Raw genomic sequence first — 26,968 nt, 5'->3', positions numbered from 1 at the left:
GAAAAGCGGTAAGGATTTAAAAAACCACTCAACTTAATTTTAATCTATGCATATGTAAATCATAGAAAAATAGTAAGGATTTTAAAATCTTCTTTTTAATTATCTTATATTATTTTGTAGTATATGTTTTATCTAATCTATACATATGTAAATCATAAAAATTATTTTGTTAACTTTTAATTTTATTCTGACTTTAATAATTTGACCTTGTAAAATACCACTCAACTTAATATATTTTGCAATAAATTTTAAATATACAAGTGAAATAATTTTAATTTCTTCTCAAGACTAATATGAAATTTATCTGCAATTTAAATTCAAGACTAATATGAAATTTCAGATTGAGTTCCAATATCTGTCGTGTAGAGCCTTAACTTGTTTTTATTTTCTCTTCTTACCACCCGCCTTCTCCTTTTTCTGGTGGAGGAGTTTATCGAACTCAAAATTTTGATTCCCTCCTCTCAAATTTCACTTCTCCCTCTCTGAACTTTTGTGAAAATTTATTTCCCTCTCAATTTTCACTAGATACTTCTCTCCAACCAAGCCCTAAATCCCCACCAAACCATCCCCGCCAATACCTTTTACAGTTTTGAATTTGTAGCACTCGCTTCCCGACAGCCCCGATAATTCATCCAAAGAAGCAATTAGACGATTCTCAATGGTGCCTTTCCCTCTTCAGGCTGCACCCCACTTCCTCAATCAATCTCACCCTCCCCTCTTCAGGTTGCGGAGCCCAGATAAGATATCTGAGCTTAATCCCCTTTGGTCCTCCTGCTAAGGATACACAAATTGGTGAGTAGTAAATTCAAGATCAACTAAAATTAATTGGTTAATTGAATTTCTTTGTTACTGTTGTTGTTAATTTGGCTACACTTCCACTATACTCACGAGGTGTTTGATGAAATGCCCCGTTGAATCATGTGCATTCTTAAGTCTGAGTGGTTACATGATAAACTTGCTGAGAAGTACAAGGTCAAGGTATAGTGCATTGACAGTGATGCTGTGGTACTTAACTGGTATCAACCTTGTGAGACCAACATCTGCACAAAATTCTCACAAGCTTTAATTATACTTTGAGAATTTAGGTTTCTACAATCTAATTTCATGCTTCTCTTTGCCAAATAGGGAACCGAGGCTCTGGCCAGACCCCACTAAACTGGGAGACTCGAGCTAACATCACCCTGGTAGTCTCCCGTAGACTCCACCACATCCACTCAGGGGGACTGTTGGAGAAATTAATCCCCTAATGTCTACTGGTACAGTATTTTCTATGACCAGTCCAGATTCTGAGAAATTATGGACTGTTGGAGAAATGTGTACAAAAACAGATGTTACCTTTCTTATTTTTACTTGATATTTTGTGGAATTACATTAGATATATATGGGAGGGTTATGTAAAATTTTGAAGGGGTACTGTGTGGGAAAAATGTGAGACAAAGCAATTTGAACTGGCACACCAGCTGCTGTTCAGAAAGCTGCAGCAGGTTGCGTCAAGTTCGAAGGCTCCAAAACTGAGTCTCCCAAAGACGCATGACCATAAAACTTTCTGAGAAACTGGGATTGAAGTTTACATTGTGGTAATGTTTTATTGTTTCTCCAAACTGGAACGATATACAAACATAGAAGCCCTTTATGTTATTTTTTTTTATTGTTTCTCTGTTACATATGGACAGTATTTTTTCTTATTGTTATCGTACCAGTTGTATATATGGTCAGTATTTGTCTCAAATACATTAATCTCCTGTCTCAAATACATACATTAATCTGAAAGTATGGTGAATTTACTATCGATTCAAATGAAGATAATCATGGGGGGGCTATTCTATTAATTTGTGGGTTGTATACAATACATTAACTTCATATGTACACAGTGGGTACTCAACAAAAAGAAAATCAAATTTTTAATTGGTAAATCAATACATGTATGTGTTGTGGCAATTTGGTGAATTATTTGTGTATCTCAATTACTTTGTAAAGTAGGATGTAATATTTTTTGTTTTTTTCCCTTCCATATATATATTTTTTTATGGAATCCTGTGTAATATTGAAAAAAAATATATTACCACCTCTAATCCAGTGTAATATTGTTTTGTGTTAATGCATCCAGATTCTTCATTTATCTAATATCATTTACCTTCTATACAAGTAAATGAATACAATATTGAACTGTTGACCTTTTGATGAGCCTTCAACTACACAACCACTGGGATATATACACCTTGTTTTATTTTAATTTGTAGTCTCATTAGTTATCGGATAATACTAATTTTTGTTGTCTCCGTACAAGGGTGTCTCTCTGGATAATACTAATTAACGTCTTTTACAATAAAATAATATAAAATGCACCTTACAAAACATTAGCAAGGGTGCCTCTTGCAAATAGTTAGGACCTTCACAACTCAAAAACAATTGCAACGGCCCCCCTTGCAAATAATAATGACCTGCACAATAAAATAATGTAAACATAACCCTTTATTTTATTTGCAATGGTGCCCCTTGCAACTAGTGTGTTGTGACCGTCTGGGACTAATTTGCAAGCGCAATAGGAGACATTAGCAAGGGTAAGTATAAGACATTAGCAAGCGTGCTTATTTGCAAGGGGCTGCCGTTGCAAATATATTAATTTATTCGGAAGAAATCAGAATCTTAATTTCTATTGCAAGGGCTCTTATTACCCTTGCTAAAACCACCTAGTACCGTTGCCATTACCGGGAATTCTAGTAGTGAAAAGTTGTTGAAGCTCTTCTTTGCCTAGATGTAACTTGCTAGTCACTGGTGGGAAACAAGACCGAAGTCAAAATATTGGTTTAATTAATTAATTGAAATATGTTCAGCAATTGCAAGCATAGCAATTTTTCCATTTATTACATAATTTGAAAGTCATCATTTGTTGTTATTTATTCAAATAATGCTGAAATTTGAAAGTATACAATTTATTAATTTCTTCACTATGAATCAAAATATATCGATTAATCATGCTGAAATTTTTCACTGTGCAACCCTTTCTGCACTTAATTTATTCGGTGATTAATTGAAACGTACAAAACTCAAACTTTGCGACAGGAGACAGAAATCCCAATTTGGAAAAGAAAATCAAAACAAATAAACCAAAAAAATTTACTAAAAATTTGTAAATTTCAGCAAGTGAAACTAACCGTTGAGGATTAATTATATTGTCGATGCAAATGAAGGACAGAGTGACTTCTGGTTACTTGTTATTAATCCTGGTGAAATTGATTAAGAAAATTGTGCATTTTGATTAGATTTTGAATAATCTTAGGAAATGCAAGAATTCACTGATGACCTAATTAAATCAACGTGTGTAAAATTCATTAAATAAAAGTTGGAAATGTTGATGTCTAAGCACAAAAATAGATTATTTCCTATTAACATCGAAGCATCAATCAAAGAATTTGAGTTAATTGATACAAAACCCTTAACCCTGAAATAATGCAAAGAACATCACAGGAGGTAGAAAACCCAATTCAGATCAAGCAAATGCAACAATTCACTGATGACCTAAATTAGTGCATGTAAAATTTATTAAAAAAAAAAGCTGAAATGTTGATGTTTAAGCAGAAAAATATATTATTGCCTTTTATCATTGATGAATAATGGAATCAGTGACGTATAAACAGACTGAATAATGTGATGTGAGTAAATTAATTGAAAAATGCCCCTGATTTGTAGATTTGTTTTTTGGCTGAAATTGAGAAGATAATTGGAAAGGCTATTATATTATTTTCAGCAATTGCAACCATAACAATTTTTCCATTTATACCATAATTTGAAAATCATCATTTCTTGTTATCTATTCAAATCAAGGTTTCAAATAGCGATTATCGCTTCAACAAAGAATGTTAAAAGAAAAGTTACGCTAATAGCATAGCTATAGCGAAAGTTATCCTATATAGCGTTTTCTTCAATAATTGTATTTTATGTTTTCACTAATTATCAACATTATCTAAAGTCTCATAGATCAATAAGAAACACAAAAATTGATTAAAATAATAGAATATTCATATTGCATCAGTACTAGTCCAAATTTTTATTCAAAAATATCCCTAATAATATCATAGACTATAGCGAAAGTTAGCTATAGAGAAAGTTAGCCTAGTGTTTAAGGCCTGAAAATGCTATAGCGCCACTACTGCATTGCTATAGCATGCTATTTAGAATACTGATTCAAATCATGATGATATTTAAAAGTTGATGGTTTATTAATTTTTTTCACTATGACTCGAAATGTACAGATTAATCATGCTGAAATTTTAAACGATACAATCCTTTCTATGCTTAATTTATTCAGTGATTAACTTAAACGTACAAACCTGAAACTTTACAATAGGAGAGAAATTTCAGTTCAAAAAAGAAGTAGCCCAAGCAAACGAAACAACTTCGGTTGCAAATCTGAAATTGAGAAGAAGATCAAAACAAAGAATCCTAAATTTAGACAGAGCAGTTTTGAGAGAGAGAAACTATTAATGTAAAGCCATAATTTTTTCAATATCCATTGCTAAAAAATTGTAAATTCCTTTCAGCCAGTGAAACTAACCATTGAGGATTAAACCGTCGATGCAAATGAAGGACAGGGTGACTTTTGTTTACTTGTTATTGATCCTGGCGCAATTCATTAAGAAAAATTGTGCATTTTGTTAGATTTGGAAAGACAAACTTCTTTCAATGCATGTTACAAAAAAATAATAATAATAAATAAATGAGCAAGCGAAATGACACTGCTAGTGTGTTTTACTGTGAATTACTCATTAAAAATGAACACCAAAGAAATTAGGTATAGAAAGCGCGCGTAGTAGCAAATAATAGGCTGAAATGTTGATGTCTAAGCCAAAAAAATATATTATTGCCTATTATTACCGAAGTATCAAACAATTTGAGTTAATTGGTAGAAAACCCTAAACCTAAAATAATAAAAAAGAGCATATCTAAAAGAGGAGATATTTGGTAGATTCCATTTTTTTGATATTAATCAACTAAATAAATTAGTTTTTTACCTTTATATTTAAAGGCCTAAAAAAATTGAAAAATCATTAATTAGAAAAAGGTACGATTCAAAATACAGAAGGAAATAATAAAACACAAAAAGATTTAAGGAAATAAGGAAAATATCTACCTTGTAGGAGAATTAATCCTCTGCTTGTCTTAAATTCGTGTTCGGATTCATGTTTTGATACAAAACCTTTCACTGCATCACTGACTTTTCATACTGAAATTCATTTGAGTAAAAAATAGAGAATTTTTTTATCAAATTACCAAATTTAGTAGTGAGAACCAGAGCGGAGAGATAGGGAGGAAGAGAGGGAGAGAGACCTTCCTCAAGACTCTTGGAATCCTCTGTCAAATTTTTCATCAAAAAAAAGAAAACAAAAAGAGAGACAGTGGGGTATCAGGTCGGAAAGCAAAGTAATGTTTAGTCTAATTTGATTTGTGTTCGCAAGTTAACCATGCAGCTACCGCTAAGTGACTTTCTCAAATAAGTAAATAAATGCTACCGTGCGTTAAAAATTTATTAGATAATTATTGTACTTGTTAATTTGTTCCTCCGGTCAAAGCAGATCTCCACGTGCATGGAAGTTATTTAATTTGTTTATTTATTATTTCTTGAAAGAAACGTGGTTAGTTTATTAATTAATGCACATGCTTCAAGAGAAACTAGTAATTAATTGTACGTCCAACCCGAAAAATTGAACAATAAGAATCCACCTTAATCCCGTTGCTCGGAGTAAGAGATAAACATCAAAGTAATCATTATGTATCTGTAAGATTAATTCGTCACTAACTAAAAAAGGAGGAGACAGCAAGTAACTCATTAAAGGGATAAAGGTATGTGTGCTAACTGTGCAGGCATAGACTACTTTCGTTTCTCTTTAGATGAACCTGGCATAGAATGCTATTAAGCTCACCAAGGCATGTTAAGTCCATATCCAGGTCACTATCCTGTTTTTATTCTGGCCCAAAATTAGCCCATCTAAATTTAAAAAGATATCTACCAAACTTGGTGGTTCTTGATTGTATTCTAAAAAAATTTCTACCCATTTTTCCATAAAGAAAAAATATACATCATATCATTACTACCGAAGTTTTAATGAGTTTTGGAGATCAAAATGTTGTATTGTGTTGAATTAGATTTCTACCCTAGAATTACCTATTCGATATCTTCTAGAATAAATCTTCCGTTGTGACGGTTCTACCCCATTTGATAAAATTTACTTAACTGAATTGTAGGGATTCAGTACACGTCTTTCAAAAAAAATTCTTTCCACCAAAACTGGGGAGTTATGTCAGCGCTCTCTTTTGTCTCCTAATATCTAGTTGTTTATTTATTTCCTTATCACTCATAAACTAAATCAGTGCGATATCAAATCATGATTTTTTTTTTAAATGTTGATATCTAAGCAAATATATTGCCTATTATCACCAAAGTATCGAATGTTGTGGAACAAACTTCAAAATAAATAAATAATTGGAAGAAAAGAATACCTCAATAGCTAGCTGTAGAAAGAGTAGTATGCAAAGTTGAGTGGGACCCTATTACAGATTATTGTTGTTGAAAATAATTGAATCAGTACCAAATAAACAGATGAATAATGTGATGAGTAAATTAATTGAAAAATGTTCTTGATTTGTATATTTTGTTTTCTGGGCTCAAATTGAGAAGGTAATTGGAAAGGCTATTAGAATATGTTCAGCAATTGCAAGCTTAGAAATTTTGCTATTTATTACAAAATTTGAAAATCATCATTTGTTGTTATCTATTCAAATCATGCTAAAATTCAAAAGTATACATTTTATTAATTTCTTCACAGTGAATTAAAATGTACAGATTAATCATGCTGAAATTTTTCACAAGACAACCCTTTATACACTTAATTTATTCAGTGATTAACTGAAACATACAAACCTCAAACCTTGTTACAGGAGACAAAAAATCTAGTTCAGAAAAGAAACAGCTCAAGCAAACAAAAACGACTGCAGTTGCGAATCTGAAATTGAAATGAAAATCAAAACAAAGAAGCCAAAATTTAAACGTACAGTTTTTAAAGAGAGAAACTATTAATGTAACAAAAAATAATATACGGGTATGGGTATCATATCGGATATGATACGGATTCAGCAATACGGCAATTTTCAAAAATCTAAAATACAATACGGCAATATATATATTATTTTTTATTTACTAATTCAATGCTTATATGGGGTAGATGCCTGTTGACTGTTGTCTGAACGAACCAACTAGGGGTTAAAATGGACCAAAATTGACGACATTGTCAAATAAGTTAAAATGGGTCTTCAATGGGACTAAGCATGGGTAATAATTGGACCTTAATAAAGGAAGAAACAAAAAAAAAACCCAGTAATTATATATCTGGATGTATTAGCTTAAAAGCCCATTTAATTTACAGAGAGAAGCGACCGTTGAAATGAGAGTTGTTTAGAATCTGAACTCTGATACGATATGCGTATCGGAGACTGTATTGAGAGGTATAGGATATGCCATGTACCCTGATACAGGTATTGAGGTCGTATCGGGTGTGTATCAGGTTTGTCTCGGATGTGTATTGGGGTCATATCTGATGTGTCCCTGTATTCGATACACACCCAATACAGGTACAGGATCCTAAATGGAGTATTGGGATAACATAGATAAAGCCATAATTTTTTTAATATACCTTACTAAAAAAATTTAAATGCCTTTTAGCAAGTAAAACTAACTGTTGAGGATTAAACCGTCGATGCAAATGAAGGACAAGTTGACTTCTGGTTACTTTTTATTGATCCTGGTGAAATTGATTAAGAAATATTGTGCATGTTGATTAGATTTGTAATAAGCTTATAGCTGTAAAGGCAAACTTTTTCAATGCATGTTGCCAAAAAAATATATATACATTCAGCAAGCTAAATGACACTATTAGTGGGAAAAAAACTCAGTTCATCAATATAATACATGACACTATTAGTGTGTTTTACTATGAATTACTCATTAGAAATGAACACTGAAAAAATTAAGCATAAAAAGGTTAGTAGCATACAAGTTTGAAACTTTGCACACAGGCAATAATCCCAATTCAGTTCAAGCAAATGCAACAACTCATTGATGACCTAAAACAGCGTGTGCAAAATTCATTAAAAAAAAGGTTGAAATTTTGATGTCCAAGAACAAAAATATATTATTGCCTATTATCACCAAAGTATCAAACATTTGAGTTAATTGGTGGAAAACTCCAAACCTAAAATAATGCAAAGAGCAAAAAAAAGAGGAGAAATTTGGTAGATTCAATTTTTTTAGATTAATCAACTGAATAAATTAATTTTTCACCTTTATATTTAAAAACCTAAACAAATGAAAAAATCGTAAATTGCATGAGAAAGGAGAGAGAAAGAGGAAGAGAGACAAATACCTAAATGTAGAGAGGAGAACAGGAGGATCTAAGGCCATTGAAATTGCTTTCAATTGGAGGGAGGAAAGGTCTCAGTTCACACGCTAGTAGGTGAGGCAAGGACTGCGAGATGATAGATTAAGAGATGAGGAGAAACCGGGGAAAAGCGAGAACGGTGAGATGAAGGGAGAAGGAGAGGCGGTTTTTTTTTTTTTTTTTGGAAGAGGAAGAAGGTGGTAAAACGTAGAAGGAAAAAAAAATAATAACAAAAACAAATACAGTGTGACAGACACTTCACAACTTTGAGAGAATTTGCCGTGCGAAATCAAAAAGAGTGAATTGGATTCCTTCTTGATAACAAAGATAATTGGCATTTAGCACGCTTTTACTTTTCAAAAAAGATATTCTAATTCTTAGCATCTGCTTTCCAGGCCATTCTAATTCTTACCTTGTAAAAAAGATATATATATATATAGCTCCAGCACAATCAAACTCAAATACTTTTTATCATGTATGACGGTTAATGCGTATAATAAAGAATTGAAATTTCTGAAGTATTTATAAACTTCTGTGTAACATGTCATATTTGGAAAACTTTGGAAATTTGACTGAAAGCAAAATCCTTAATTGAAGAAACTTTTATAACGTTGTAACAAGTTCAGATTCATCCTGAACTTCTGAAAATTAATCTGAACAACTATTAAAAGTTTATTTGCTTGTAAAATTTATAAAAGTGATTCGAAAGGTTTCACTTAGGCCATGGAATATTTTAACATCTGAAAATTTCTTTGACTTCAAATTAAGAGATGTGTAATAAAATCTGAAAACTTTAATCAATGTATCACGAAAAATTAGTAGTTAAAACAATATAAATACATACAAATAAATTAATTTGAAAATAGAAAATGATTTAATAATTTAAACTTGCATGTGGAGACACATGTCAAGGTCTCCTTTTCACTTAACCCCACCGATCGAGGGATCAGCAAGTAGCTTGAGCTTATCATCTCCTAGTTCTTCCTCTTTCAGGCACCGTTCGATGCAGCCTCTTGTCTCTCTCCCTCCTCTAAATAGTTATTTTCTCAATGGAGGTAATATTTTACTATTTGAAATACTTTGAAACCTTTTTCCTACAATTCCTTGTTAATACGAACTTTGTCTCAATACAATTTCAGAAATTGTACAACGCAAATTGCCAATTTGCTCCTTTTCTAAGAGAAACGTTTTTTATTTCATCCTAGGCGGTACATTGAAATCGGTTTCAAGTAATTAAACACTGAGGTTGAACTAGGAAACTTGATGTACTTGGGTATCAAATGAAAATCTCTCTCTAGTTCAGTATACTGTTGATTTGTTTTTACGTTTATATGTACTTATTAACAATTATGAGGTTGCTTAGTATGTTACTGTTATTTGTTTCCAAACTTGGATATTTTCTTTTAATGAAATAGTCAGTGCCTTTTGGTAACAAATATTTCCCAAAAAAAAAAAAAATCAATATGCTTAAATCCAAAAAATGCCAAAACATTCAAAAACTTTTTGTTCTTTGCTGGTTCAAAGGAGTCACTCCAGATACTGGTACAGACCACCTGATAATTGCATTCTAGCATTTGTTTAATTTCTGTATTTGATTGTGCATTTCTTGTTTGTACCATTAGGCAGTAATGGTACAGGTGTCGTCATGGTTGACTCTGTTGCTCCTTTTTTTACAAAACCAAAGTAGGATGTTATGAAAATAAGTTTTGAATGCATAAACTCAGACATAATACTACTTTTTTATTAAAATAAAACAGGTACAAAAGGGCACAATTGGCTCTTCAAAAAGGAGAGGAGGACCTGGCACGCAAAGCTCTAAAAATACCACAAACTTGGTTTCGTAAGTTTACAGTGTCCCGACAAGGCGACAACTGTACAAATGCCATGTGACATAGGTAACTATACTAAACAAATTGTCAATAGACCAACCCCTAATACCTTTGAAATTGTTCACAATTGGAGGGCAGAAAGGTGAGCAGGCCAGAAGGTGTGTGTCATGCGAGTTGAGGCGAGCAGGCTAGTATGTGAGGCAAAGGGATTGAGAGATGAGGTGAACAAAGGAAAAGCGAGAACCGAGAGACAAAGGGAGAAGGAGAGACGATTTTTTTTGGAAGAGGAAGAAGGTGGTAGAACACGTAGTAAAACTTTGAAAAATTAAAAGAGGGGGGGGGGGGGGGGGGGGGGGGGGGGGGGTTGGTTCTGAGAATAGGAAGAAAATGTTTCGCTCATACTAAATATATGTTTCAAATATTAAACCGATTGTAACAATAGTAATAAAAAAAATAGAAACCAATAGTTATCAAAATAAAATATGATCCTATAACCAATGATCGTATAATAACTCAGAAAACTATTAAAAATAGATAAGGTTATAATAAAACACAAAAAGATTTAAGGAAATAAGGAAAATGTTGACCTTGTAAGAGATAATTAGCTCACTGATTGCACTGATTGTGTTAAATTCGTGTTAGAAATCATGTTTCAATACATAATCTTTCACTGCATTACTGACTTTTTGAAATTCATTTGTGTAAAAGATAAAGGAAAAAATATTTTTATAAAATCACCAAATTTAGAAGTGAGTGCGAGAGGAGAGAGACAGGGAGGAAGAGATGGAGAGAGACCTTTCTCAAGACTCTTGGAATCCTCTGTCAAACTTTTCAATCAAAAAAAAAGAGAGAGACCTTGGTCAAGAGATTATTTTTGTTTCTATTTTAAGATTCATTTTACGTCCCTATTAACTTATTAGATAATTATTAATTGTACTTCTTAATTTGTTCCTCCAGTCAATGATGATCTCGAGGTGCATGGAAGTTGTTTAGTTTATTGATTATTTCTTGAAAAGAACTTGGTTAGTTTATTAATTAATTGATGCACATGCTTCAAGACAAACTAGTAATTAATTGTAAGTGCCATCTCGAAGAATTGAACAATAAGAATTGACTTTAATCACGTTGTTTGGTGGAGTAAGAGATAAACGTGCTACTAATAGATAATTTAATTTGAATTGTAGTTCACTAAGTCGTGTGTGTATCACGATACGAAATGCTGTTCCCTACCAGAGTAATCCTTTTGTATCTGAAAGATTCGTCACCAACTAAAGAAGGGGAGACAGCAAGTATCCCATTAAAGATATAAAGAATTTGTGCTATCTGTGGAGGCATAGACTACTTTCGTTTCTCTTTAAATGAACCTGGCATAGACTGCTATTAAGCTCACCAAGGCATGCATGCTAGGCCATGTCCTCTTTTTCTTCTGGCCCAAAATTAGCCCATCTAAATTTAAAATAGTAAGTAAGGCTGTTGAGTTTTATGCCAAACTTGGTGGTAGTGATTGGTAAATACCCCCGGGGACCCAACCCGGACCGGTCCGCCCGTGCCCGTGCCCGGACCGGACCGTGCCCGTGCCACGGGTATGCACGGGTACACGGGCACGGGTATTAAACGGGCCAGACCCGGTTTTTTCGAAAAATGCCGTGAGAACCCGGACCCCCGTACCCGTAACCCGTACCCGTGACGCCCGTGCCCGTGAGCCCGTGGCAGAAATTTTTTTTTTTTTTTTTTTTTTGGGTCTAAAATTCGAAATTTGAACTCAAATTCTCCCCCCCATTCCCCCCATGCCCCACATCCCCACTTTGTACCCGGACCCCTACCCATTTTTTTTTTTTCAGTTTTTTTTTTTTTTTTTTTTTTTAAATTCAAATTTTAATCCCTCCAAACAAAATTCTATAAATATACACTCATTCCTTACAAATTTTCACATCTCTCTCAATATTTTCATCTCTCATCTCTCAATCTCAATATTTTTATTATTCTCCAATTTTAATTTTATTGTTAAAAAAAATAGTTGTTAATTTAACAAATACGCAAATACAAACACGCAAACGGAAAGGGAATTACGAAGGTATTCTCGAAGATTTTCCCACGAAATTAAAAAGGTAACATTAACTTTTGTTAGATTACATTTTGTTAGATTAAATTTTGCTAGATTAAATTTTGTTAGATTGAAATATTGAATGTTAGATTTATTTTTGTAGAAAAAATTTAGAATATAAATTGAATGTTAGATTTAGTTTATGTTAGATTTATTGAATGTTAAGTAATTAGATTTGTTATATTTATTGAATGTTAGATTTATTAAATTTGTTAAGTAATTAGATTTATAAGATTTATTTTATGTTAGATTTGTTAGATTTATTTAGTTTATATTAGATTTGTTAGATGTGTAGTAATTATATTTGTTTTGAATATGTGATGTTATATTTTATTTTTGAAATTCAGATTTATTTTTAATAGGTTAATAAAAGATGTTAGATTTATTTTGTTGAATATGTGAAGTAATTAGATTTGTTTTGAATAGGTTAGATTTTATTTTTGAAATTCGGATTTATTTTTAATAGGTTAAATAAAGATGTTAGATTTTTTTTTTTGAATATGTGAAGTAATTAGACTTGTTTTGAATAGGTTAGATTTTATTTTTGAAATTCGGATTTATTTTTAATAGGTTAAATAAAGATGTTAGATTTATTTTTTTGAATATGTGAAGTAATTTGATTTGTTTTGAATAGATTAGATTTTATTTTTGAAATTCGGATTTATTTTTAATAGGTTAATAAAAGATGTTAGATTTATTTTTTTGAATATGTGATGTTAGATTTTATTTTTGAAATTCGGATTTATTTTTAATAGGTTAAATAAAGATGTTAGATTTATTTTTTTAAATATGTGAAGTAATTTGATTTGTTTTGAATAGGTTAAATAAAGATTTTCACCAACGTCGTTTGAGTTGCTCAAACATCTCTATAACATTTCCAAGGTATATAGTGAATTGGAACAAGCTGAAATCCACGATAAATCTCTCACACCAATCGTAGATGCCATGAAACAAAAATTCCTAAAATATTGGGAAGATGTACCCCTCCTGGCCGTTATCGCAAACTGCCTCAACCCGGCATACAAGAAGTATTACACGATCAAATTTATTGAAAGGTACAAAGATAATCTACATTTAGACAAAACCGGGGTGGAGGCATACGTGGATTCGAAGTTCAATGAGATGTTTAACACATACAGCTCAAGAATGAGCGGCAATCAGAACCCGTCTTCGTCCCGTGCTGGCCCTAGGTATAAATATAAATATACATGTGTTTTTAATATTTATTATTTATAATATCTACATTATTTGTCCGCTAATTTTTATTTTTATTTTTTAATAGTTCCACTTCTAGGAGCACTAGCAGTGGTGGATTGTTAACAGATTTCCAGTCGGAGAGCCAACCGCACACATCCACAAACGAGATATTGAGCTATATGGCGATGCTGAATGAACCCGAAGATGTTGACATCGTTGGGTGGTGGAGGAGGCATGCAAGGATCTATCCAATCCTGGCGATGATGGCCCGTGATGTATTTGCCGTGCCGGTGTCAACCGTCCCTTCCGAAAGTTGTTTTAGTTCGGCGAACAGGATCCTCTCTGACAAACGCAGTAAGTTGGGTGCACATGTCTTTGAGAGACTTGTGTGCTTGAAAGACTGGATTGATGCTGAAGAGCGCACGCAACATCTGCCTCAACAACAATCATCACCCGAAGCCAACACTGAAGAGAGTGGTACCGAGGTGCGGCACGAGGGCGAGGCTAATTCGGATTCAGACGGTGCAGAAGAGAGCGAACAATGGTATAGAAATGCGAACTTCTAGATATGTAGTGTCGGTATATATTTCTAACATCTTTAATTTTTATGGTTATTTTTTAAATTATAAATTTCTAAATATTTCAATTAGTTTTTAAATTATTCATTTTTACGAAAAATTACTAACAAAAAAAAAAGTTAGAACTCTGCCTATGTTATTTTACATAGCCGGTCCCAAGCCCGAAATAAAAGAGGAGGGTAACTTTTATTTTTTAATCTATTGTTTTAAAATAAGAGCTTAATTATTTTTAAAATAATTGATTTAAGAAATTTTTGATTTATATTTTATTATAACAAAAATTATTGAGTTCAAATATACAACCATGTCAAATGAGTTTAAATTGGTATGAATTTATATTTATAATTTATTAGTTTTCAAAAAAAAAAAAAACAGAAAAAAAATAACACCAAAAAAAACAGCAAAATAAAACAGCAACATAAAACAGAAAAAAAAGCAAAAAAAACAGCAAAATAAAACAGAAAAAATAGAACAAAAAAAAAAGAACGAAAAAACAGAACAAAAAAACAGAACGAAAAAAAAAACAGAACAAAAAAAAATAGAACCGAAAAACCGAACAGAAAAACTGAAAAAAAACAGAAATAAAAAACAGAAACAATAAACAGAAACAAAAAACAGAAAAAAAAACAGAACCAAAAAAACAGAACCAAAAAAACAGAACAAAAAAACCGAAAAAAAAACAAGAAGAAAAAAACCAGAACAGAAAAACAGAAACAAAAAACAGAAAAAAAAAAAAAAAAAAACCGGTCCGGACCCGGACCGGACCGCCCGGCCCCCGGTACCCGGACCGTCCTGCCCCCGAACCCGTGACGGGCACGGGTATTAAACGGGCAGGGCAGAATTTTTGAAAAAAAAAACCCGTGACGCCCGGCCCGTTGTACCCGTGTGCCCGTGACGCCCGTGACCGTGGGTACCCGTGCCCGTGCCCGGGTTTTGCCCGGACCGCCCGGCCCGGCCCGTTTACCAATCACTACTTGGTGGTGCATGATTGAGTCCGTACAAGTTTTCTAAAAATATTTCTACCGTACACGTCTTCCTCTAGAATTATGTATTCGACATCCTCTAGAATAAATCTTCGGTTGTGATGTTTCTACACCATTTGATAAATTTACTTAACTGAATTGTAGGGATCCAGTACACGTCTTTCAAAAATAATCTTTCCAGCAAAACTGGAGAGTTATATCGGGAATTTTTTTTTATAAATCATAAATAATTAAATGAATTTTACAGAGTCAATACGATGACTTTTTTTTTTTTAAAAACCATAAAAATTAAATGAATTTTTCAAAATTCTCCAGACCGTGGGAACCCCACGGTCTCTACTTTTTTTTTTGGTTTTTCCAATTCTCTGCCGCAAGAGATCTGTAGCAAAAAAAAAAAAAAAAAAATAGAGACGTGGGGTTCCCATGGTCTGCCTATATTTTTTCCAATTTACGCCCAGACCGTGTGTCACACCCCGCGGCCACGGGTAGTAACAATCCCCCGCCGTAAGCATACAACGCCGTGTATGCTTACAAGGCTAATCACAATTTAAACCAAACAACACGCAATTCAAAACAAGTTTCTAATATAAAATCAGAGTACACAGTCTGGATATTAATAATACAACGAAAGTATCGCATCCGGATACCAACCATGAGGCCTACCCTATATCTATACAACCAAAATATCTAGGGTCCTGAGATGGTCAGCTACTATGGCCCACTACTCGCGTGCCTCTCCGGAATCAATCGTACCTGTACCTGTAAAATAACCGGGAGGGTGGGGGTGAGAATAAAATTCTCAGTGCGAATTTGCCACATATGAATTATTGGACTTGCAATCAAACTCTATATTCAAAGATGAATGAAACCCAAACAATAAACAATGCAACAGTTATATAAGAAACATAAATAACAGAATGCCAATACTCGACAACAGTTAATCAACCTGAAACACAGTTTACGGAATTTCAATATGGATTTCAACACACAACATGTACTTTGGCTTAACTCGATTCCTAACGCAGTTCATTAGGGCTTGTAGCAATTACAGATGTTCTCTCGAGCTGAACCGTTATCAAACCCACATCTGTAGGGTTACAAGCGCCTACAGATGGCCAACCGCTGGACCCTTTATCAGACACCCATCTGAAATTGCTGTTTGGCTTAACCATTTCCTAAGGTCCGGTTACAAGTCACCAATACAGGTCAACTTGACACAATGCAACACACGGAAATCAAAGTTACCTAGACAGGTCAACTTTGCTTAATCTCAACAAATATATCTATCAAAGCCACACATATAGGTCAGTCTCGCAAAATCATAACAGGTCAACGCATAAGTCAGCAGCGTCACCTTAATCCAGCCACCTAAACAGGTCGGTCTGGCAAATTCTGACAGATCAACGCATAATTCAGTAGCGTCACCTGAATCCAGCCACCTAAACAGGTCGGTTTGGCAAATTCTACAGATCGACGCATAAGTCAGCAGCGTCACCTGAATCCAGCCACCTAAACAGGTCGGTCTGGCAAATTCATAAACACAGGTCAACGGATAGGTCACCGTCACCTTATCCAGCCACCTAAACAGGTCGGCCTGGCAGATTCATTCACATCAAGAACAATTAATAGAACTAATCAAATAATAACCATACCAACATGCCAATTAACCTCAACCAAACAATTCAATCATTCTCATTTATGCAAGAATCAATATGCAGCATGAATTCCAAAATATGCAACAATTAAGCATTCAACATGACAAACGAAAACACAGTTTAATTCCTGAAAATAAAGTATCAAACAAGTCCAAGAATCCCGCACCTTATTATGACGAGCGTACCGCTTAAGCTAAGGATCGGACGTCTCGTATGGTCTCGCAAGTTCTTGCTCGACCGAGCCTACACCTATATTATACGTATACTAGGTTTAACATTGGTTCAGGATCGAGGAGTTTAATCGAGTGGTGCTAGGGCTTATACCTTCCCTATTCAATTTCTATGTTTTTGGTATCAATTCGTTCGGTTCATCATTTCTTACCAAGATCCTCTAGGTCCTCGGGACCATACAACTCTCCATTTGGTGACCATCAATCACCGGTTCACTACCTTGGTTCTCGGTTCATTTCAATTTACCGTTTGGTTAACCCTAATTTGGTCAAAACCTCAAATCGGCTGTTAAATGTTCTAAAAATTCACGATCAGGAGGCAACCCTACCGATTACAAGTCTAATTGGTCGGGTTAAGCAAATCAAATCACGATTAGGCCAACTTTCAATTTTGGCACGAAACCCTAGAAATCAGATTTCATAAATCGGAAGAAATCGGGAAAAAGAATGACAAACAAACTAGTAAGAAGTGTAGAGGAACTAGTCCTCGAGCAATTCGAGCACAAATCTCGGGTTTAAAACGAGAATCCGAGAAATCGAGAAAATTCGAGGTTTCGAAAGTAAAAAGGAGAGAAAGAAATACCAAATAGAAGGGTTCTGAGAGATCCTCGGCTGCTTTCTCGGTTCCAAACTCGATTTCTCGCAACAATCGGGAGTCTGGAAGAAACGGAAACTCACGGGATCTTTTCCTTCTCTCATAACCGAAAATAACTTAGAAATGGGGATAATGGTGAAGTGAGAGAGAGAGAAGGTTTAATTTGGGTTTTAGGGTTAAAATTACCCTGAATGCGGATTAGCCAATCCGCACTGCGGGTTACCTAATCCGCACTCGAGACTTAGTCGGTTGTCAGCCGAATCCAGGAAAAGTCCGAGCCTACTGCGGATGAACCTGATCCGCACTGCGGTTCAACCTCATCCGCACTCACTACTTAGCCGATTTCAGGAAAATTCAGTGCAATACAGAAATTCATGAGTGCGGCTAAACTCATCCGCACTGCGGATCCCTCACCCGCACTCACTACTTAGTCATTTTTTTTGGCAAAATTCCAGAAAAAGCCTGAGCCACTGCGGATGGCTTCCACCCGCACTGCGGTCAACCTAATCCGCACTGGGGCTATAAAATTCCGAAATCTCAAAATTTCGACGCGGTTTCAATTCACAATTAACTTACTTATTTAGGGGAACCTTAATTAAGGTTTAAACTTCCATTTTATTAACACAATTTATCGGTTCTTCCTTTTAAATCATTTCAATTTAATTGTAAAAATTTCGTAACGTAACACCGTGGGGATGGCACCGTCTACTAACCCTTCCCTATTTTCCCAATTCCCTCCTCTGTCTCGGACCCGTGACTCCTTCTTCATTCTCACTCTGCCTCCCTTCACCATTTATTCTTCTTTCTTTCTTCCATATTTTTTTTGTTTAACTCTCATAATTAGTGTAATTTTTATTCTAATTACATAAGTTTGTATATTTTTGAAAGAAGAACAAAAAGAGCTCTAGATCTAAAAATTTTGTTAGGTATGTATTTAATTCTTTTATTTTTGATAAATAGTCCGCAATTATGAATAAATGGTTTATGCAGTAATTGTAGTATAAATAAATAGTTTATGTATAATTTATTTGCATGTAGTTTTTTTTAGTATGCATGTAGTTTTTTTTTAGTATAGATGAATGTCGTAATTTTTGAATTATTTATTTATGGTTTATGTAGATGCATGGTTTATGTGCATGTAGATTTTTTTAGTGTACATGCATGTACTAATTGTTGAATGATTTATTTATTTGCATGGTTAATGTACATGCATGATTTATTTGCATGTAGTATAAATAAATGGTTAATGTAGATGAATGGTTTATGCATCTCAATATTGAATGTTAATTTTTTTTTTATGTATTTATTTATATTGTAGTAAAAAATGCAAAGAAGTGAAGAATATTTATTGCAGTTGCATCATGCACAACCACTACAGCAGAAAAGACTATCAGAGACCGATTTTCCGGTCTCTGATAGTCACGTAGCCGGTCGCTGATAGTAATTCCGGTCGCAGAAAGCCGATTCCGATCGCTGATATCCCGGTCGCTGAAAGCATTGTCGCAGATACTCTTCTGATGAAGTCACCGATTGCTGAATGACGTCATCCGATCGCTGATACTTTTTTTGCAACTAATTTTTTTTGTCGCTGTTGTTTTTTTTTTTTCAAAATGTAGGTATTAACTATTAATACATTACAGAGTGCATCACTAATTCAAATAACACATTTAGGTAATAAAAATTTTACATATTAATTCTACATTAATTCATATCACATTTACATAATTCAAATTTTACTAAATAACACAATAATAATACCACATTATCTAAATATCATATTTTCACAATACTAATTACATGAGCTAATTCCAGACATGTACAAACACGATACAACTAGTACATCAAGTAATGTTAAAATGAAGCCATAAATTATACTCAACAAATTTAAGTTCAAACAGAAGGGTATTTGTGTGCAAGAGATCTAGATGGAGATTAATCTGGCATGAAAGTGACATTAGTACCAGTAGATTCAGTGATTGGTTCTCTCTCAACAAATTCTAATACTATATCATCCCTATCAGGAAGTTCCTCCTGAAAGCATAAATAAGCCAATAATAATAAAAAGATTTGAAATATACCAGTTACTAACAAAAGAACACTCTAGGACTTGGTTGGTACATACAACAAACCACTTTTTTCTTTATTTTAAAAACAGTTACATAGTTCCATAGCAATGTAATATACCAGTTACTAATAAAAGAAGAAAAAAGATGAAATAGACATTAAAGAAAATAAAGAATAACCTGAGATTAGATCAATATCTCTAGTAATAACCTAAGAAAACAAATCGATTAGAGTCAAGTCAGATTTACAAGAAATCACTCAAAATAAGGACATTGATTTGGCATCTCGTAAAAAGAAGCGAGAGCCACATGATTTCAATTAGGCTAGACAAAGAATTAGCAGATGATAAGTGACACTTGACTAACTTAGTACCAAATACTGCCTTGTTGCTATACCACTCTCATTTTTCATGAAATATGTACCGGTATGGTTATCGTACCGGTTTCATTATTGTATAGGTCTGGTTAATATTGCAGTATAAAATATGGTACAAGTACTAATCTAGTACAATTTAGATATGGAACAGGCACGAATATGTTACAAGTATGAATACGGCACTAGTTTACACCTTGTGATTGCTACTCACCATGCTCGACTCCATCAATTATCTTCTCATTGTTTCCGTCATGTTCATCGAACAAACCATCAAAACTGTGAAAAACAGTAAAACATGCCATGATATTGCCATATGACGCAATCCTTGCTCCAAAGCCAAATTCAACATAAATTGTCTCTGAACATAGCCAAATTAGTATAATTACGTCATTCCAAACTTAATTGCAACAAAAACCAACCCAATTTCAAGAAATCCAAACCCAAACCTAAAACCGAGTTGAAACAAATACAAACCTATTCAAACACAAACCTATTCGATGAATAAAAAAATAAATACCTGGACTAGAAATAGAGGGAAATGAATTGGCATTTTGTTGGAAGATAAATCAAATTAAATTATTCTACATAACAGAATATAAAAGAATAATGAGAAACCATGAACAATACAAGAATGACACTGGTGCCCAACTGGACAGGTATGGCAAACTATTTTCCAAGTTTGACAAAAATTAGTACAAACAATATGCTACAATTATCCAAAGTCTAAAACTAACGCAAGGTTAATCAATTATAAGTTTATAACCCAAGGAATAAAATAAACTGAACAGAGGATTAGAAAATTTTCCTAATTTTTGCAAAAGCATTTTTAATTTTGAAAATTGATTACAACAAACTTGCCCATAATCTCTTGTGAAACGGTGCTGATTCAAACCCCACAGACACAGTAATAATTACCTGACTAAACCAATGGAATTCAGATCCAGTGCATTATAATACCTAGCAGTACTATACTCAGCAATGTTGGAAAATTAAAATCAAACACAGAAAAGTACCTTACACAGCACCTCATTATTGGTGCTGATAGGAAAAAATAAAGGGTACCTGACTGAATTAGCAACAAAGACACAGATAAAGCATATATCAGTAAAATTCTACAATTTAGACATAACAGCAAAGTAGATTTCGTGTCTCTAAAAATTCGTGTTTCGTAACAGATAGCATCAAGAAAAAATTTCAATTTCATAAAATTTCATAAAATTGTCAAATCAGTAAAGATAGAAAAAGGGAACCAGGCATACAACCTCGAATTCAAGCTTTAAGCTTTAAGTAAGCACTAATGGCTATTTTATCCAAATCAAACAAACAAAATTTTAAAAGACAAAAAGAGAGATAGAGTTCACCTGGAGGAGGCGGCGAGACAGAGAGAGAGAAGCCGTGCACGTGGAGGAGGAGGCGGCGACGGAGGGACAAGAGAGGCGGCGATGGGGCACCCTTCAGCGGATCGGTTGTTTTTTTTTGGTTAAACCTAAAATGCGACGAGACAGAGAGAGAAGCCGTGCATGTGGAGGAGGCGGCGGCGGCGGCGGGACGAGAGAGGCGGCGATGGGGTCCGTCTCCGAGCGGATCAGCCGAATTTTTTTTTTTTTAGGCTAAACCTAAAACACGGGAGGAAGAAGACCCTTCAGTAGAGGCGCACAATATTTTAGGGTCCGTTTCCGATGTTATTTTCTTTTTCTTTTCTTTTTTGGGTTTTTGGGATTTTGAGCCACCGGCGAATGGACCGGTCTCTGAAAATTAGTTTTGCTGTAGTAAACATCAATCAGATGCGGCAACTGTAAAGATATTTATTTAACATCGGTTTGAATTTAAATTTACTTATTAAATTCTTGAATTCAAATTTAATTATTTGTTAAACTTTTTTGCATGACAATTATCATTCCAGCTTGATCATGCAGTGCGTCCTGGAGCTTTGCAAATGCACATTAACTACCACAAAAGTATAAAAGAAGGTTTGAAGAATTTAGGATTGTATCAGATGGTCGAAATCCATCGTTGTCAAATTGACAAAGGGTTGATCACTGCTCTCGTCGAGAGGTGGAGGCCCGAGACGAATAGTTTTCATCTTCCGGTGGGGGAGTGCACAGTGACATTGGAAGATGTTAGCTGTTTGTGGGGCTTATCTGTTACCAGTAAAATATTTTTTGCTGCTAATTCATACTTTTGTTATTAATTGAAATTTTATACTAGTATAATTTTGTTTAACATCTATGTTTACAGAGAAGGCTATCTCTGGATGTACCGATGATAATTGGTCACAATTGATCTAAGATTGCCTAGGACATGAAGTGTATCATGGTTATGAATGAGATGAGAATGATTTTTATTATAAAAAGGTGGAGAATTCGGATCAACCCAATGAGAAAATATCAATCTTACAAAACTATGTGTGTCTTGTATGGTTGAGAACAAATTTTGCAAATACGCATATGGATGGAGTCTGTGACCAGCATATAATCAATCGGCACACACGAGCATATGCAATAGAGTTGTTCGGGACTATAATGTTTCCCGATGCGAATTCAAGCTCTGTTCGGTTAATGTATTTACAATTTCTGGAGAATTTGGGACCTCGAGGTGAAAACTATCAATTAATGGTCCATTACTACTGCTATAGATGTGGTCTTGGACACGGTTTCCTATCGGCCGGCCCAGACCACATGATTAACCATTTGATAGTGAACCAGTGGATGAGAGACGGGCATATGGAGCAAAATTGACCATTCCTCTAGGGTTACCCTCCCATAGATGCGGAATGGTCCATTTTCCTCCATATGCCCCGAACGGAGCTTGAATTCGCATCGGAAAACATTATAGTCCCGAACAACTCCATTGCGTATGCTCGTGTGTACCGATTGATTATATGCTGGTCACGGACTTCATCCAATTCTGTATTTGCAAAATTTGTTCTCAACCATACAAGACGCACATAGTTTTGTAAGATTAATATTTTCTCGTTGGGTTGATCCGAATTCTCCACTTTTTTTATAATAAAAATCATTCTCATGCAATTCATAACCATAATACACTTCATGTCCTAGGCAATCTTAGATCAATTGTGACCAATTATCATCGGTACATCCAGAGATAACCTTCCCTGTAAATATAGATGTTAAACAAAATTATACTAGTACAAAATTTCAATTAATAACAAAAATATAAATTAGCAGCAAAAAATATTTTACCGGTAACAGATAAGCCCCACAAACAGCTAACATCTTCCAATGTCACTGTGTACTCTCCCACCGAAAAATGAAAACTATTCGTCTCGGACCTCCACCTCTCGACGAGAGCAGTGATCAACCCTTTGTCAATTTGACAACGATGGATTTCGACCATCTGATACAATCCTAAATTCTTCAAACCTTCTTTCATACTTTTGTGGGAGTTAATATGCATTTGCAAAGCTCCAGGACGCAGTGCATGATCAGGATGGAACGATAATTGTCATGCAAAAAAAGTTTAACCAAAAATTAAATTTGAATTCAAGAATTTAATAAATTAAATTTAAATCCAAACCGATATTAAACAAATACCTTTACAGTTGCCGCATGTGATTGATGTTGTGCATGATGGAACTGCAATAAAGATTCTTCACTTCTTTGTATTTTTTACTACAATATAAATAAATACATACAAAAAAAAATTAACATTCAATATTGACATGCATAAACCATTCATCTACATTGACAATTTATTTATACTACATGCAAATAAATCATGCATGTACATTAACCATGCAAATAAATAAATCATTCAACAATTAGTACATGCATGTACACTAGAAAAATCTACATGCACATAAACCATGCATCTACATAAACCATAAATAAATAATTCAAAAATTACTACATTCATCTACACTAAAAAAAACTGCATGCACATAAACCATGCATCTACATAAAATATGCAAATAAATAAATCATTCAACAACTACATGCATATTAAAAAAAACTACATGCAAATAAATTATACATAAACTATTTATTTATACTACAATTACTACATAAACCATTTATATTACATAAACCATTTATTCTAATCATTTATTCATAATTGCATATTATTTATCAAAAATAAAAGAATTAAATACATAGCTAACGAAATTTGTAGATCTGAAGCTCTTTGTGTTCTTCTTTCAAAAATATACAAACTTATGTAATTAGAATAAAAATTACACTAATTATGAGAGTTAAAAAAAAAATTTAGATGGAAGAAAGAAAGAAGAAGAAATGGTGAAGGGAGAGTGAGAATTAAGAAGGAGGAGTCACGAGTCCGAGACAGAGGAGGGAATTGGGAAAATAGGAAAGGGTTAGTAGACCGTGCCATCTCCACGGTCTGGGCATAAATTGGAAAAAATATAGGCAGGCCGTGGAAACCCCACGGTCTCTATTTATTTTTTTTATTTTTTTTTTGCTACAGATCTCTTGCGGCAGAGAATTGGAAAAAAAAAAAAAAAAAAGTAGAGACCGTGGAGTTCCCACGGTCCTTATGGTTTTTTTTTTTTAAAAAAAATGTCATCGTATTGGTTCCGTAAAATTCATTTAATTATTTATGGTTTATAAAAAAAATTCCTTTTTCCTCCTAATATCTAATTGTTTATTTATTTCCTTGTCACTCGTGAACTAAATTAGTGCGGTGTCAAATTATGATTTTTTTTTTAAATGTTGATGTCTAAGCAAATTAATATATTACATATTATCACCAAATTATCTAATGTTGTGAAACAAAATTCAAAATAAATAAATAAAGGATGAAAAGAATACCTCAATTGCTAGCTGTAGAAGGAGCAATATGCAAGGTTGAGTGGGAACTCTATTATAGATTGTTGTTGCTGAGAATAATTGAATCAGTAACGAATAAACAGACTAAATAATGTGATGAGTAAATTAATTGAAAAATGTTCTTGATTCGTATATTTTATTTTTTTGGCTCAAATTGAGAAGGTAATTGGAAAGGCTATTACAATATGTTCAGCAATTGCAAGCTTAGAAATCTTGCCATTTATTACATAATTTGAAAATCATCATATTTTTATTTATTCAAATCATGCTGAAATTCAAAAGTATATATTTTATTAATTTCTTCACTATGAATTAAAATGTACAAATTAATCACACTGAAATTTTTCACAGGAGAACCCTTTCTACACTTAATTAATTCAGTAATTAACTGAAACGTACAAACCTCAAACTTTGCAACAGGAGACAGAAATCCCAGTTCAGAAAAGAAACAGCTCAAACAAACGAAACAATAGCAGTTGCAAATCTGAAATTGAGAAGAACATCAAAACAAAGAAACTAAAATTGAAACGAACATTTTTTAGAGAGAGAAACTATTAATGTTAAGCCATAATTTTTTTCACGTTATTAAAAAATTGTAAATGCCTTTCAACTAGTGAAACTAACCGTTGAGGATTAAACCATCGATGCAAATGAAGGACAGGGTGGTTTCTTGTTAGTTGTTATTGATCCTAGCAAAATTGATTAAGAAAAATAGTTGTAAAGACAAACTTCTTTCAATGTATGTTACCAAAACAATTAAAAAAATTGAGCAATTGACATGACACTGTTAGTGAGCAAAAACTCAGTTCATCAATATATATAATACAAGACACTGTTAGTGTTTTTTTACTGTGATTTACTAATTAGAAATGAACACTGAAAAAATTAGGTATAGAAAGGGTAGTACTGTACAAGCCTGAAACTTCGCACACAGGAGGCGGAAATCCCAATTCAGTTCAAACAAATGCAACAACTCACTGATGACCTAAATCAGCACGTGTAAAATTCATTAAAAAAAGGCTGAAATGTTGATGTCTAAGCACAAATATATATTATTGTCTGTTATCACCAAAGTATCAAAGAATTTGAGTTAATTGGTACAAAACCCTAAACCCTTAAATAATGCAAATAGCATATAAAAGAGGAGAAATTTGGTTGTTGATTCCATTTCTTGAGATTAATGACCTAAATAAATTAATTTCTGACCTTTATATTTAAAAACCTAAAAATATTGAAAAATCGTAAATTGGATGAGAAAGGAGAGAGAAAGAGGAAGAGAGATACATTACCTAAATGTAGAGAGATCGATAGAGAGGAGAACAGGCGGAAGGGAGAAGATTCTCTCTTTCTTCAGTTTTAGTCTCTCAGTACCTACTCTCTCTCTCTCTCTCTCTCTCACTCACTGTTTGCACGCTGGTAAGTGGTAACTGAGGCTGTAATTACAACGGCTATTATTTATTTTTATCGTTGTATTGCCACTTGCCAGACCAACCATGTGATAAAATGAAGCTCAAGTCCCATCCCATGTGGCTATTTGTACTAAAAGCTGCTGCACATCCAGAGGGCTCCACCACAAGGAATCTTTACACTAAATTTCAGCCTTTCACGATCGAGATAGGAGCAGGTCCTCTAACACCGTATGATTAGAATTAAGATCTATGTGCACGGAAATTGATATAGACACACGGATTTTAATACGGAGCGCATGAATCTTGATGCAATCGAATGGTCACTACATCCATCGAACCAAAGTAAGTCCAATGGGCATCAGACCTACTTTGAACACTTCACGATCTAGCAAATTGGTACAAACGTATAATTGTACAAATGATGTAATTACAATAAAATAACACCCAAGTGATGTTATGTTATTGTGCATAGCAAATTGGTCTATACCAAACAATATCTTTATTTTCAAAGTTCAAATATAACGTTAGGGTTGCATGTATAGAAGAGGCAATTTGCTGCAGACTTTGAAAAATAAAGATATTGTTCGATACATACCAATTTGCTATGGACAATAATATAACACTTGAGTGAACCTATGTCATTGTCCATAGCAAATTGGGTTGTACCAAATAATATCTTTATTTTCAAAGTCCGCAGTAAATTGCCTCTTTTATA

General features: G+C 33.7%; 3 long non-coding RNA genes across 4 annotated transcripts; 1 reads left to right on the top strand and 2 right to left on the bottom strand.

Annotated features, from left to right (window-relative positions):
• Positions 1–1,562: 1,562 nt before the first annotated feature.
• LOC144553940 (uncharacterized) lies at positions 1,563–26,455 on the bottom strand. Its single transcript, XR_013511476.1, has 5 exons — positions 25,761–26,455; positions 4,556–4,620; positions 4,332–4,410; positions 3,156–3,224; positions 1,563–2,772 (listed from the first exon to the last, which is right to left on the bottom strand). It is a non-coding gene; the product is annotated as an uncharacterized LOC144553940 (long non-coding RNA).
• On the top strand, positions 6,977–25,609 carry LOC144553942 (uncharacterized). Its single transcript, XR_013511478.1, has 3 exons — positions 6,977–7,076; positions 7,663–7,863; positions 25,568–25,609. It is a non-coding gene; the product is annotated as an uncharacterized LOC144553942 (long non-coding RNA).
• LOC144554531 (uncharacterized) lies at positions 19,326–21,722 on the bottom strand. Of its 2 annotated transcripts, XR_013511635.1 has the most exons (5): positions 21,404–21,722; positions 21,056–21,108; positions 20,254–20,999; positions 19,847–19,877; positions 19,326–19,634 (listed from the first exon to the last, which is right to left on the bottom strand). It is a non-coding gene; the product is annotated as an uncharacterized LOC144554531 (long non-coding RNA). The 2 variants fall into 2 exon arrangements; XR_013511634.1 differs by having other exon boundaries at positions 20,254–21,108.
• Positions 26,456–26,968: the final 513 nt, after the last annotated feature.

This window comes from Carex rostrata, chromosome 5 (genome assembly GCF_964058835.1).
Source record: "Carex rostrata chromosome 5, lpCarRost1.2, whole genome shotgun sequence".
NCBI classification, from domain to species: domain Eukaryota; kingdom Viridiplantae; phylum Streptophyta; class Magnoliopsida; order Poales; family Cyperaceae; genus Carex; species Carex rostrata.
Note: the sequence above shows the minus strand (reverse complement) of the source record. Positions and strands in the feature narration are given on the sequence as shown.